This window comes from Nematolebias whitei, chromosome 5 (assembly GCF_014905685.2).
Source record: "Nematolebias whitei isolate Nwh7 chromosome 5, NemWhi1, whole genome shotgun sequence".
In the NCBI taxonomy this organism is placed as follows: Eukaryota; Metazoa; Chordata; class Actinopteri; order Cyprinodontiformes; family Rivulidae; genus Nematolebias; species Nematolebias whitei.
In genome coordinates, this window is record NC_056502.1 from 23,460,222 (window position 1) to 23,474,214 (window position 13,993).

Sequence of the window (13,993 nt, forward strand, 5' to 3'; positions counted from 1 at the left end):
GTGTGTGTGTGTGTGTGTGTGTGTGTGTGTGTGTGTGTGTGTGTGTGCGTGCCTGCGTGCCTGCGTGCGTGCGTGCGTGCGTGCGTGCGTGATATATATCGTTATCGCCACCCTTCACAATACATATCGTGATATGAATTTTATGCCACATCGCACATTCCTACTGTAGGTCCATCCATCTGTCTTGTGAGCTGAATATCTTAAAAAATAAGCAATGCACTGACTTCTATTTTGTTGTGTAGCTGCATCTAGGTGTAAGAAAAGTCATCATGAAAATTTGTTTGCCATATCAAAATTCAAGTTGGCTGCTACCATGCATCTAAACCTTGTGGGCATGATAACTTGAAAAATAAGTGAGGTATTGACTTCCATTTTTTTATGCGAGTTGTCGCATCAAAATCCAAGATGGCCAGTGCTATATACAATATATTGGCATATATATATAATATCTAAGTCAAATGCAGTATTATACAGAGTAAGGTACTTATTAAACAATGATGCTTTATATTTGCTATATAATACACTTGTAGTCCCGCATTTAATTTACTGTGTCACTGTTTGGGGTACAGCATGTAAAACCATAACAAAGCCTATTTTTATTCTGCAAAAAAGAGATGTAAAAATTATAACAAAAAAGTGTTATTGTCACCCTTCTAATGTTCTGTTTTGTCAATTGAAAATACTTAAGTTTTATGATTTGGTGGATTATAATATTCTTTTATTCATGTTTAAAGCTCAGAATTGCATGCTACCATCAAACATTCAAACATATTTTGTAAAAAGGAAGAGTTGTTATAATTTGAAGGGCATAGATATTTTTGTTAAACCCAAGTATAGAACCAGTTTAAAGGCTCGGTCTACTACTATACAGGGAATGAGTCTGTGGAATGGTTTGGAAGATGATGCTAAAATGGTGAAGTCAATGTTCATATTTAAGAAAAAGATAAAAACTGTTTTGTTGGAACAATATATATAACTGATTAATATCTATTTTGTTAAGTATGAAATTTTGATGAGTTATGTATTTTGATGAATGTTTGTTTAAATTGATGGTTTGAATTGTTGTTTATGAGGGAGCAGATATGATAAGAAATTTTCTTCTTCTGCTTCCTTTCATTTTATATTTGTTTTTCTTTAATTTTTTGAAATTGTATTTGTGTTTTTATTGGAAATTAAATGAAATGAAATGAATAAATAAATAAATAAATAAAATAAAAAATATATGGAAACTGGCCACCTCTACCATTTAAAGAAATTATTCTTTAGTTTTTCATTTAATTTCTTTATTAACCTTTATTTAACCAGGCAAATCCCATTGATCTCACAGATTTTTTTTTTGGGGGGGGGGCAGCCTGAAGGCAGCCTGTTTAGACTGTGGGAGGAAACTAGTACCTACAGAAAGCTCATGCAAACATTAGAACATCCAAATGCCACACAAAATGACCCCTGGTCCAAACCGGGGATTGAACCCAGGACCTTCTTGCTGTGAGGCAACAATGTGAACTACTAATGCATAATGCTGCCATTTTTATATTGCTTAAAAGTAGGAATGTGCAATATGGCATAAAATTCATATCACAATATGTATTGTGAAGGGTGGTGATAACGATGTATATCACAATATGTTTTTGTATAAAACTTGCAATAGGAATGGGAAAAAAAAAGCACAGGGTGTCCTTTTGCCATAATTTTTGAATTAAGAAAATTCCACTACTAGGTCCAGAGAGTTTTTAAATAATAAAAAAAAATCAAGTATTAGGCTTTTTCTTGTAGTGCAAAAGATATCAAATGTAGTTTTACTCATATGTTTTAAACAAAATTGTTAACTCTTAACAGTTTCTAGTATTCTCACTTAAGAAATGAACAGCAACAGAGCAGTATTTTACACTGAAAACACTTCACCCTCCAACCCTCTAGTGGGTGTCTCCTTCCGCTTTAAGGAGAGCTGACAAAATGAGTCTGTGGCTTTGACCAGAGGGTCTCGCAGTAAAATCACAACACAACGTTCTTTTCACAGATCAGAGAGCAGGTTTCTCTAAAGCTGACCAACGCTTACTGTAACTTTAGACAGAAAAAAAAAACTTTAGACGGAACACAGCTCTTTGCACATGCGTCCGAATACTGCAACACTATGGCAAGCCGGGCGTAGTTAGCTTGTAGCTTCGCTACTTGGCTCTGGAAGAAAATATTTTAACACCACTTATGCACAGTTTTCAACTAAAAAAAAGTAACAATTAAACTGACAACTCTGATTTTACATCAGACACAGCATTACTGCAGTTAGCCGGTAGAAGACAGATCTCTATCGTAGGCTAAATTTCTATCGTTTCTACCGTGTACCATATATATCGTGCATTCTTGCTTAAAAGTATAGTTTCCTCAAATGATTAGGGTGGCCAAAGATTAATCTATAGTGGTCAAGGCCACCATTGGACACCCCCAGGCTCTGCCATTGCACTTGGTGGTGAATAAAATAGTTCCCTCCACTCCCAAGATTTGTTAATCTGTGCTGCATTGGACAAGACCAAAAAAAAATTCTTGTACTACACAGTGTAATACCTACCCACTTGAATATCTTGCAACGAAATCATTGACACGAAAACTACAAACAATGTCTGTTCAAATCCCTCGGTCACATAACATGCAGCTTGTTGTTCTTGGTTTCTTTTCAAGGTCTCCCTTATTAGTTTTTTTGTCATTCTGCTACAGGTTGATCTGATTTAGTTTATAAAAAAGAATGTCATGCCAGAATTGCTTAGACTTTTTTTTTACTTTCTATTTTATAGTGATTGGCTTACAAATCTTATGTATTCATGATAGACTTGGATATTACTTTTGTCTTGTGGGGAAAAAGTGTAATTGATTTCTGCTTTGTGTTAAACTACAGTTAAAAAAATGTCTTTTTTTTTTTTTTTGTCTTTTTTTTTTAACAGATGATCAGATTTGATATCAAGATTTCAATGGCAGACGACACTTTTACCACCAGGTACAGAAGTTTATTTTTTATTTTATTTTTGGAGGGTAGTTGGCATGGGGTAAGCGTCTACTACAAGGAAAAAAAAAATTAGAAGTGCTTTACAGTAGTTCCTCGTTTATTGCTAGGGTTGCGTTCCGGACCCCTCCCTCCCCTCGCAATAAGTGAAAATACGCTAAGTAAGTTATATTTATTTTAGTATTTTTATATATAAAGGCTTTAGAAACCCTTCCCGCACTCTTGCAATGTTCTAAACTTTTAAACCTATGTAATTTGAAAAACATACATATATGTACTGTACAGTAGGGATGCACCGATTCACTTTTTTTAACTTCCGATCCCGATACCTTAATCTGAATATCGGCCGATGTGGATCCAGTTCCGATATCATCATTATCATCATCATTATTGATTTTATGAGGCTGTAATAATCTCCTCCAAGTACAGTTTGTACAAATATATGCATGCATGTCCAAAAAGGCAACTTGAGGTAAGTTTTATTAATATTGGATAAGTTTTTATTAAAGTTAGAATTAAATTCTGCTAACAAAAAACATGTTTTTTTTTATTTTTTATTCCTAGCTTTAAAGTGGATATTAAAATGATTAATTTAAGTGATTGTTTAAAGTTATTTTATATTTTTTTAAATGAGGGGAAGATGTAATTTTTTTTCTTCTTTCTGCACTCTTTTCATTCAATGTTTTCTTTTTGATTAATTTTTGTTTCTTTTAAATTAATGACTAAATGAATTAAATAAAATGTTAAATGGCTTTAAACATCTGCTAAGTTCATGGCATAAACCAACAGACACGTTCCTGTTTTTAGTTATTTACATCACTTTATAATTTACTGTAGCTGTTTTTGTTTCTTTTTTTTTTTTTTTTTAATATATATATAATTTTCAAATCATGTTTTTTTATGATTGTCTACTGTTGTACAAATATCTCCTGGAGGGTAAACTATATCTTGGCTGCAAGTATCAAGCTGAGAAATCCTTCGTTTTCTACAACTAATAGCAGTTGGTCATGAATTATGATGAAGTTTAGCAACTTCTCGGTAAACCTTCGAGCTCCGTGGCTTCAGCGATGTCTTCTTCTTGTTCAATTCAAAGCAAGCAGTCTGATTTCGGTCAGCCGCGCTGAGTCTGCCCCCTCCTCAGAGACGGGCAGATTGGACGCGGCTGGCTGGGGTTGAGTCGGCTGTTTTGGTTTGAGCAAAGAGTAGCGCCCCGCTGAAGCCCTAGAGCTCGAATGTCCAACGTAAAACTAACTTTACCGCGGTTTAATGTGGCGCTATGGCTCTGCAGACATTGCACGTTGCTGTCTTGCTTTGTGGTGTTTCTAGTGTAAAATACTTCCACACAGCGGACATGTTTAGATGAAAAGTTGGTTAGCTGTTAGCCACAGTGCTGCTAACTCAGTCCTCACATTGTAGCTGGCTGCAAACTATGAAATGGATTTCCTGAATGTGAGATGGGTCTTATTACTCTGGGTTCATGAGGCGCTTCCATTCAGGAAATCCATTCCATAGTTTGAAGCCAACTTGCATCATGGATTGGAAATATCGGCAGGTTGGATTGGAAAAATCGGATACGTAAATTATGCTATTATCGGATGCCGATACCGATGCTGGATCGGCCCCATCCCTACTGTACAGTACTGCAATCATTTTATTCATCTGCTCTGCAGAACAACAGCATGCTCTGTTCCGGTTGGTCAGGCACAGTTCTGGTTCTACAGACCTACCCTGCCGGTTTTGGTTGGCTCTTTGCAGTCCTTGAGCACCAAAATGCTTTTGAAGGGAGCTGTACCTTCAGATGGCCAGCACGAGATCACATGATGATCTCGACTGAGTCCAAATCCGCATGGGGAAATCGCAGTGGGCTCCAAAGAGAATGCCTGACCTCCTGGTGGTGCCTCCCCACTCTGAAGCCTCGTGGGCCGGCGGGTGGCACTCAGATTGACCAATAAGTCTGGAGGTCCGGTTCTGGTCAGCTCTCTGACAGCTCAAGCTATGATCGCATACACTTGTTTGATAGTCCTTGCACAGTCTTGTTCCTTATGCATGTGACATTCAGCAACAATGGAGCTGTCTGTCATGGATCTTTGGGTTAATTTTTAAAGCAGAGTTTGAAAAGTACCACAAACATTTTAAAAAAAGAACACCCATAGTCAAAACAAAAACACTGCATGGTCAAATAATACATGGCTATACACAGTCTGCTGTAAATGGACCTGTAGGATCTACACAAACTTGTTCTGATGACAGAATTTGTCTTGTTCGGACCTTGAGATCAAGTCGATATGGAAGCTGTCAACTGCCTGTACACACCCTATTTCAGAAAATCATGTAATCTTCATGTTATATGGCAAGCTTCTTTGATTAGTTTATCAATCAACCTTTATTTATACAGGTAAATCCCATTGAGCCTTGAGGACTCATTTACAAGAGAGACCTGATTTCAACAAAGAAAGATGACAAATGGACAACAGCAACAACAAAACAGTTATAAAAAAAGCATACTACAGTTTTTTTCTTTTTCTTTTTTTTTTACAAATAGGATGGCTAAAAGGAAAAGGTAACAAAACAAAAAACAGCTAGATTCCAAGACAAATGTAGAAAACTAAAAACAGGAACATGTCAGCATTGGACTCTGCCAGGTGTCCAACAGATTCTTAAAGACACTTAGAGAGGTCAAGGTCGAGAGCTTCAAATCTTTTTGTAAGATGTTCCAGGAAACCGGAGCGGAATAGGAGAAGGCCCTTTTGCCTAGTTCAGTCCTCATTGAGGGAACACTGCAGGTAATAATGTCCTGAGAGCGCACTCCGTAGCTGCACTCACGCAGAGACATGTAGGAGGAGATATATGAAGGCAACAGACCAAGAAGTGATTTAAAGATGAAAATATACCAGTGAGAGAGTCTGCGTGAAGTTAACGATGTCCAGTTAACCAGTGAATACAGTGTGCAGTGGTGGGTACGATAATCACAGCCAGTTATGAATCTTAGTGCACCATGATAGACAGCATTCAACATCTGCAAGGATCCATCATCATATGTTGCATGATTCCCTAAAATCAAGAACAAGCATACCAGTTTTCAAAGGGGGGAAACCAAACCAGCCATTCTATTATTTTTGTGTATTAAACAATTATGTGTTCTAGAATTGCACCGCTCAGGGTGGCTTCATGTTGGAGCAGCTCTGTTACTTTCATTTTGAGATTTTGCTTTTGGAAACTTTTAATTCCTCTTTTTCTAGATGTAAATCACTTTTTTTGGATGATTTTTACCTCTTGTATCAGATGTTGTGCAGCTGGAAAGATTTTTCTGAAACTTTTTAGTTTTGGACATTTATGATTGCGTAACCATGGCAACAAGGCAGTTTTCTACAACCAACAGCAGCTGATTAACATCTCAAAAGCTCAAATAATATCTCAGCTACAGCCCCAAATCTCAAATGAGTTGAAAAGGATGTTCTGTGGACACATTCTCATCTCCCTGCTAGCTGTGCTTGAGTGCCTGACCACTGAAATCCTGGAACTAGCAGGAAACACGGCTCATGACAGCTGAAGGACGGGAATGTTCCTCGGCACCTACAGTTGGCTGTCTGCAGCGACGAGGAACTCTGCAGACTGCTGGGAGGAGTGATCATCGTTCTGGGAGGAGTTCTGCCCAGCATTCAGGCGGTCCTACAGCCCTGGGGAACCGAAAGGCCATCCGAGTCTGGGTGGACGGAACGGACGGCATCTGCAGTCAGTTTCTTAGGATCCACTGTGGGATGGACCTTAACAAGAGAGCCTTCCTGCTTACAACCGTCAGTATCTATAACATCTCTTAATGAAATGAGGATAACGAGTTACAGCAACAAATAATTTCCCTTTGGGATTAGTAAAGTATTTTTGAATTGAATTGAATTGAAAAAGAAAGTGGTTCATACGAATAGCACCAATTAAGTGAATCAGATCTCTTGCTACTAAAGATTATTAATACAATATATTGTCCCACATTTATCGCGGGGGATCCGTATCCGGAAGCCCAGTGATAAGAGAAAAACCGTGAAGTAGGAATAGTAGTACAAGCAGTAAATAGAAGTTTAAGTATTTATATATACTAATATATACACTGCTCACAAAATTAAAGGGAACACTAATATAACACATCCTAGACCTCAATTAATTAAATATTCTCATTGACAAACTTTATTATTAGCACAGTGGAATTGATTGAGAAGAAAATAACACAAATTATCAATGTAAATCAGAATTATTACACCATGAAGATCTGGATTTGGATTCATACTCGATATGAAAGTGGAAAATAACATGACAGGCTGATTCAACGTCAGCGAATATTACCCAAGACAAGTCTAAATGCGGCTCAATAGTGTGTGGCCTCTACATGCTTGTATAACCTCCCAACAATGCCTGTGCATGCTCCTGGTGAGACGGAAGATGTTCTTCTGAGGGATCTCTTCCCAGACCTGGATTAGAGCATCGGTTAGCTCCTGAACAGTCTGTGATGTGATGTGGCCTTGGTGGATTGACCAAAACATGTCCCAGATGCTTAATTGGATTCGGGTCTGGAGAACAGGCAGACCAGTCCATAGCATCAACGCCCTCATCATGCAGGAACTGCCTACACACTTCAGCCACATGAGGCCTAGCATTGTCATGCATAAGGAACCCAGGGCCCACTGCACCAGCATATGGTCTCACAATGGGTCTGAGGATCTCATCCCGGTACCTTATGAACACTTTCAAGACCCGAACAGACCACCCAGCACCAAATGAAGAGCATCTCAGCGTGACCTCAGCCGAAGTAAGGAGTACCTTCAGGAGGATTAATCCACACAAGGCAACCGGCCCAGACAACAACCCCGTAAAAGTGTTGAAAGAATGTGCTGATCATCTCTGTGAGGTGCTGGCAGACATTTTTAACACCTCACTTACCCTGGAGACAGTACCCACCTGCCTGAAGACTGCCACCATCATCCCAGTCCCAAAAAGCTCTACAGTGACTGGTCTGAATGACTATCGGCCAGTGGCCCTCACCCATCCCGATGGTCGCTAAATGCTTCGAAAAACTGGTCATGACCCACATCAAAACAACCATCAACATTAACGAGGACCCTCATCAGTATGCATACCATGAGAACTGATCAACAGAGGATGCCATCTCCTCTGTGATCCACACTGCTCTCAACTACCTGGAGCAGAAAGACTCTTGCGTCTGTTTGCTCTTTGTGGACTTCACATCTTCCTTCAACACCATGATCCCCCAAACCCCAATAGACAAACTATTCACAATGGGACTAAACCCCTCCATTTGCAACTGGGTACTAGACTTCTTAACAAACAGACCACAGTTAGTGAGTATCCACAACTTCTCCTCCTCCACCATAACCCTCAGCACTGGCTCTCCTCAGGGATGTGTGTTGAGCCCTGTCCTGTTTACTCTGCTCACGTATGATTGTGCAGCTACCCGTCCAGGCTGTCTTATTGTAGAGTTTGCAGATGATACAGCGGTGGTGGGATGCATCACAAACAATGATGAGTCCGGCTACAGGCAGTAGGTGGAACACCTGGAGAGCTGGTGCAAAGAGAATAACCTTCACATCAATGTGAAGAAGACAAAGGAGATGATTGTGGACTTCAGAAGAAACAAACACCTACATCCCCCTGAACATAAGAGGATCTGTGGTGGAAGTGGTCTCCAGCTACAAGTACTACTTGGGTGTACACATGAATGACAACCTCAGCTGGAGCAACAACACTACCAGCCTGATCAAGAAAGCTCATCAGAGACACTACTTCCTCAGGTGGCTGAGATGAGCTGGTCTGGGAAGCTCAGTCCTCACCTCCACTTCTACAGGTGTGCAGTGGAGAGCATCTTGTGCTCAAGCATCATGTGGCATTGAGGCTGCACAGCTGCAGGAAGAAAAGTCTTGCAGAGAGTGGTGAAAGCTGTACAGAAGTCTGTTGGAGTCTGTCTCCCCACAATCACAGACATTTACACCTCCAGATGCAGGAAGAGGGCCACCTGCATCATGAAGGACCCCACTCACCCAGCACACACACTTTTTGCCCTGCTCCCCTCAGGAAGGAGGTTGAGGAGCATCAAGTGTAGAACCACTAGACTGAGGAACAGCTTCTACCCTGAGGCTGTTAGACTCATGAATCTCTAACCAGAATAATCACTGTGGAAAAAAATCACATCATGTTGCTGCTGATCTTTTTCAATGTTACTGCTAATCTGTTTCATGTTGTGTTCATGCGTGCTCATCTGCTCACACAGATTCATGCTCATGTTCATGCTGCTGTTCGAAGTAATGTTTTTATGCTATTAGTGCTTAGTGTATTTTTAGTTTTTCTAAGTTCACATCTTGGATGTTATTTTTTTTTTTTACATTTTATTGTTGGATGTAACTGGGACCCTGTATACATAATTTCGCTCCACCACATGTACCAGATGTGGTGCGAACGACAATAAAGAATATCTGACCCTGACTTACGGCAGTCAGGGCACCTCTGGCTAGCACATAGAGGGCTGTGCGGCCATCGAAAGAAATGCCTCCCCGCACCATGACTGACCCACCACCAAACCAGTCATGCTGGAGGTTGTTGCAGGCGGCATAACATTCTCCACGGTGTCTCCAGACTCTGTCACGTCTGTCACATGTGCTCGGTGTGAATCTGCTTTCATCTGTGAAGAGCACTGGGTGCCAGTGGCGAATCTGCCAATTTTGGTGTTCCCTAGCAAACTCCAATCATCCTGCACGGTGTTGGGCTATAAGCACAGGCCCTATATGTGGACGTCAGGCCCTCATACCACCCTCATGGAGTCTGTTTCTGACAGTTTAAGTGGAAACATACACATTATTGGCCTGCTGGAGGTAATTTTGTAGGGCCCTGGCCGTGGACCTCCTGTTCCTCCTTGCACAAAGGACGAGGTAGCAGTCCTGCTGCTGCGTTGTAGCCCTCCATGACCCCCTCCATGTCTCTAGGCGTACTGGCCTGTCTCCTGGTGCCTATTCCATGCTCTGGATACTGTGCTGAGACGCAGCAAATTTTCTTACCACCGTTCGCATTGATGTTCCATCTTGGATTAGCTGCACTACTTCAACAACTTCAGTGGGCGGTGAAAAAAAAAAAGCCTCATGATGCCTCTGCGTGACATCACTGACAAAATGAAAAAGTGACTAAAAGTTCAATAAGAAAGAATGAGAACTGACAAATGACCTGTGGTCACCACTTGCATAATCACTCTTATAGGGTTTGTCTTGCTAATTGCCTTTCATTCCACCTGTTGTGTGTTCCATTTGCACAGCAGCAGGTGAAACTGATTCACAATAAGTGTTACTACCTAACTGGTGACAGTAGCTATGTTTACATGGACATAAGCGGATCAAACGGCTTGTTCGGAACAAAAACACGTCATGTAAACGTTGGTTACGTACTGTAACCCCAGATTCTATGAATATAGGCGTAGCCCTTTAAGGCTGTCGCTTAGTGGGTTTTATCTCGTTACGCGAAGCATCACACTGAAAAGTTTAGTCCACGCCCACCTGCTGTGTGGGTCCCACCTGGTCCGTATAAGTTACGTTAAGAGCGGGTAATCGGCTCCCAAATAGCTTTTTTCTTCAGCCATTTAGGAGCCAGTGAGGCACGACGCTTAAAGGGCTACGCCTATACTCATAGAATCTGGGGTTACAGTACGTAACCAGCGTTCTATTTCATATAGGCTTCGCCCTTTAAGGCTGTCGCTTAGTAGGTTAAGGGCGAAGCAGATGTTGTCCTCGCCTCACTGGGTCCATTCGAACACCGTATGAAGTAGAAGCTTGCCTAAAAAACGTCTTGTCACTCAGCTCCCCATGTACTTAATTAAGCATTGCGTAATTATGTGTACCATGCACAAACGCATGCTGTGTAACTATGCGTTCTGAAAAGCATGAACGCCCCGGAAAACTTTCATCAGGGAGGGAAGATGTTGAAAAAGGGGGCCATGAACCAACTGATTCACAGCTGAACAGTATGAACAGATTAATAATACAAGTGAACTGATTATAATCGAATGAACTGATTGGTAACAATAGTCATGAACTGATTAGTGACAATAGAACCAAATAACAGTTATAACTTGTGACTGATAACATCTCACACTGTAAAGCATGCAGTCAGATGTGAGTTTAAACGGGGTTCCATGAAAACCGTAATATTCATTCTGCTAGAGCATTAAGGACAGAATGTGTCATGGAACGAACTGTCACATCACGTAAATAGAAACTAATAAATGAGCAGGGTGTTGACCACCCGGCCGCAGTGCAAATGTCCTGCATTGTCACACCATTGTGCAAGGCAGTCAAAAATGCAATACCCCTGGTCGAGTGTGCTCTGAGGTTGACAGGAGGCTCTAAATCTGATGCTCTGTAGGCTTCAGAAATGGCCTCACACAGCCAGTGTGACGAGCGCTGGGTAGATAATGGGCGACCTGCAGATGCATCTCTATAATGCACAAACAAATGTTGAGTTTGACGCATTGCAGCTGTGCGTGCTATGTAACACGTCAACGCCCACACTGGGCAGAGAAGATGGAAAGATGCTGCTTCTTCTGATTTGTGGGGGGGAGGGAAAAACCCCTCTGATATAATGATAATAATAATGTCATCACAATGTCAGCACTGTATGTTTCCATACAATGGCGAAATTAGTCTCTGCATTTAACCCATCTCTCTTGATTTAAAAGAGCTCGTGATGTTTTTAGGCATAAAAGCTGTATTTGGTCTTGGATCAGCTGAGCTGCCGTCAACCTGAATTCTGAGACATGACGGAGCGACAGAGAGGGCAGATAAATAACTCACTCTCTTAGCGGATGTCAAAGCCAACAGCAGGGCTGTTTTAAGAGACAAGAAATTAATCGGAACCTGATTCAGTGGCTCAAATGGAGCTTTGATCAGGGCCCGCAGGACCAGCGTTAAATCCCACTGTGGAGCAAGTGGGCGTTAAACAGGCCTGCGTCTTTGTACACCTTTTAGAAAACGCTTAATCAGCGGATGATTAAAAGCTGTTCTGTCTCCGAACCCTTCGTGACAGGAAGAGATGGCTGCAGCGTACGTTTTAATCGTGCTGAACGCCAAATTTCTGTCTATCAGCTGCTGCAGAAAAGACAGCACGTCGCCTAGTGGACATGAGGTGGCCTCTACACCTTTCTCTTTCCAGCGCTGAAAAGCTCTCCACTTTGATGTGTACAGCGCTGTGGTAGATGCAGCATGTGAATCCTGGATTGTGCGCACTACATCTTGCGGGACACCCATCCCCTTTAATTGGATCTGCTCAGCGGCCAGACCCACAGGTGCTGGCCTATTTCTGGGTAACTCCTGATCGCTCCTCTTGTCTGGAGGAGAGCGTCTTCCCTCCACAGCAGTTTCCACGGGCGTCCGGATAGCAGGCGTTGCAGGACTGGGAACCATGGTGCGTTCACGTGCTCGGGAGCCACTAGGAGAGCTGTCAATCCCTCCTCCTGAACTCTGTTCAAGAACCGTAAAATCGGAGGAGGTGGAGGAAACGCGTAAAGAAGCGTTTTGGGCCATGGGCTGTGAGCAAATGTGTCCACCCCCAGCGATGGTTCGTCTCGCGGGCTCAGAGAAAACCATAGTTGACACTGAGCGTTTTCTCGTGTCGCAAACGTGTCCACAGCTGCTTTGCCAAATTTCTGCCACGTCTGAGCCATCAGATCTGGGTGGAGGGTCCAGTCCCCATGACGTGGACCGCCCCTGGACATCACATCTGCCCCTTTGTTCAGAACACCGGGGATGTACGCTGCGCTGATGGAGAGCATGTTTTGGTGTGCCCAACACAGTAGTTTTCGCGCATTGTGTAACATCTGGGCTGAGCGCGCACACCCCTGCCGGTTTATGTACGCAGCAGTAACCTTGTTGTTCGTGTGAATCAAAACGTGTTGAGTCTGCAGCACAGAAGCAAAGTGTTAAATCACGTTCAAAACCGTGCAACACTCCAAAACATTTATGTGGGCTTATGTGTGATGGGGCCACAATGCTCCTACAGCTTGAGATAGGCATGCCCCCCCCCCCCCAACCTGACAGCGATGCGTCTGTGAAGACTGACACGTGTGACTTGGGTCTGCTGACGGAGATTCCCTCCGACATAACCAGGGTGTTTTCCCAGTGTCGGAGGTCTGCTCTCAGGGAGGAACAGTGATCATCCGTCTCTTTTGTTTTACTGGATCCACACGCAGACGTGCAAACCACCTCTGGAGGCGTCTCGTGTAACAAACCCAGCAGAACCACTGTGTGAGCTGATGACGTCGTTCTTAACAGTTTCATGACGGAAACGGCTGTCGCCACTCTGCCAGGTCTCACGTGGCGGAGCTGGTCTTTTAGTGTTGATTCTCGTTTATGATAAACGAGCCCACATGGTGGTTGAGTTTAGCTCGACTCCCAGATAAACAATCGTCTGGGCCGGGAAAATCGAGCTTTTCTTCCAATTTATGGCGAAACCCAGATTTAACAGGTGTGATGTCAACACCTGAGTCTGCATCGCTGCTTCTTGTCTGGAGCGTGACAGCAGCAGCAGGTCGTCCAGGTAAAACAAAACTCTCATCCCTGCTCTGTGTAACGGTTACAGGGCCGTCTCCACACATTTTGAGAACATAAGAGGCGCGAGGGAATACCCGAACGGCAGCCTGTTGTACTGATACGTCATCCCTTGAAAGGAGAAACGCAGGAATTTTCTGTGTTTTGGGATGATCGGTATGTGAAAGTAGGCATCTTTCAGGTCTATGGAAACAAACCAGTCGTTTCTCTGGATGTTGTCCAACAGCTTTCTGGTTGTCAACATGTGAAACGGTCTGTCCATGATCGCCTTGTTGAAAACTGACGGATCCAAAATGGGTCTCGTTCCTCCGGTCCATTTGGGAACCAGGAAGTAACGTGAGTAAAACCCTATGTTTTCTTCTCCGTTGGGAACTCTGTAGATCGCTTCTTCACGCGTTCAGCTTTGTCTGTG

At 42.5% G+C, this 13,993-nt stretch overlaps 1 long non-coding RNA gene across 1 annotated transcript in view; it reads left to right on the forward strand.

Annotated features, from left to right (window-relative positions):
• The window catches only part of LOC119409491, a 52,060-nt gene that overhangs the window by 23,560 nt on the left and 14,507 nt on the right, over positions 1-13,993 (forward strand). The window contains exon 2 of the long non-coding RNA XR_005186783.1: positions 2,934-2,986. This is a non-coding gene — a long non-coding RNA (uncharacterized LOC119409491). The remainder of the gene's footprint in view (positions 1-2,933; positions 2,987-13,993) is intronic.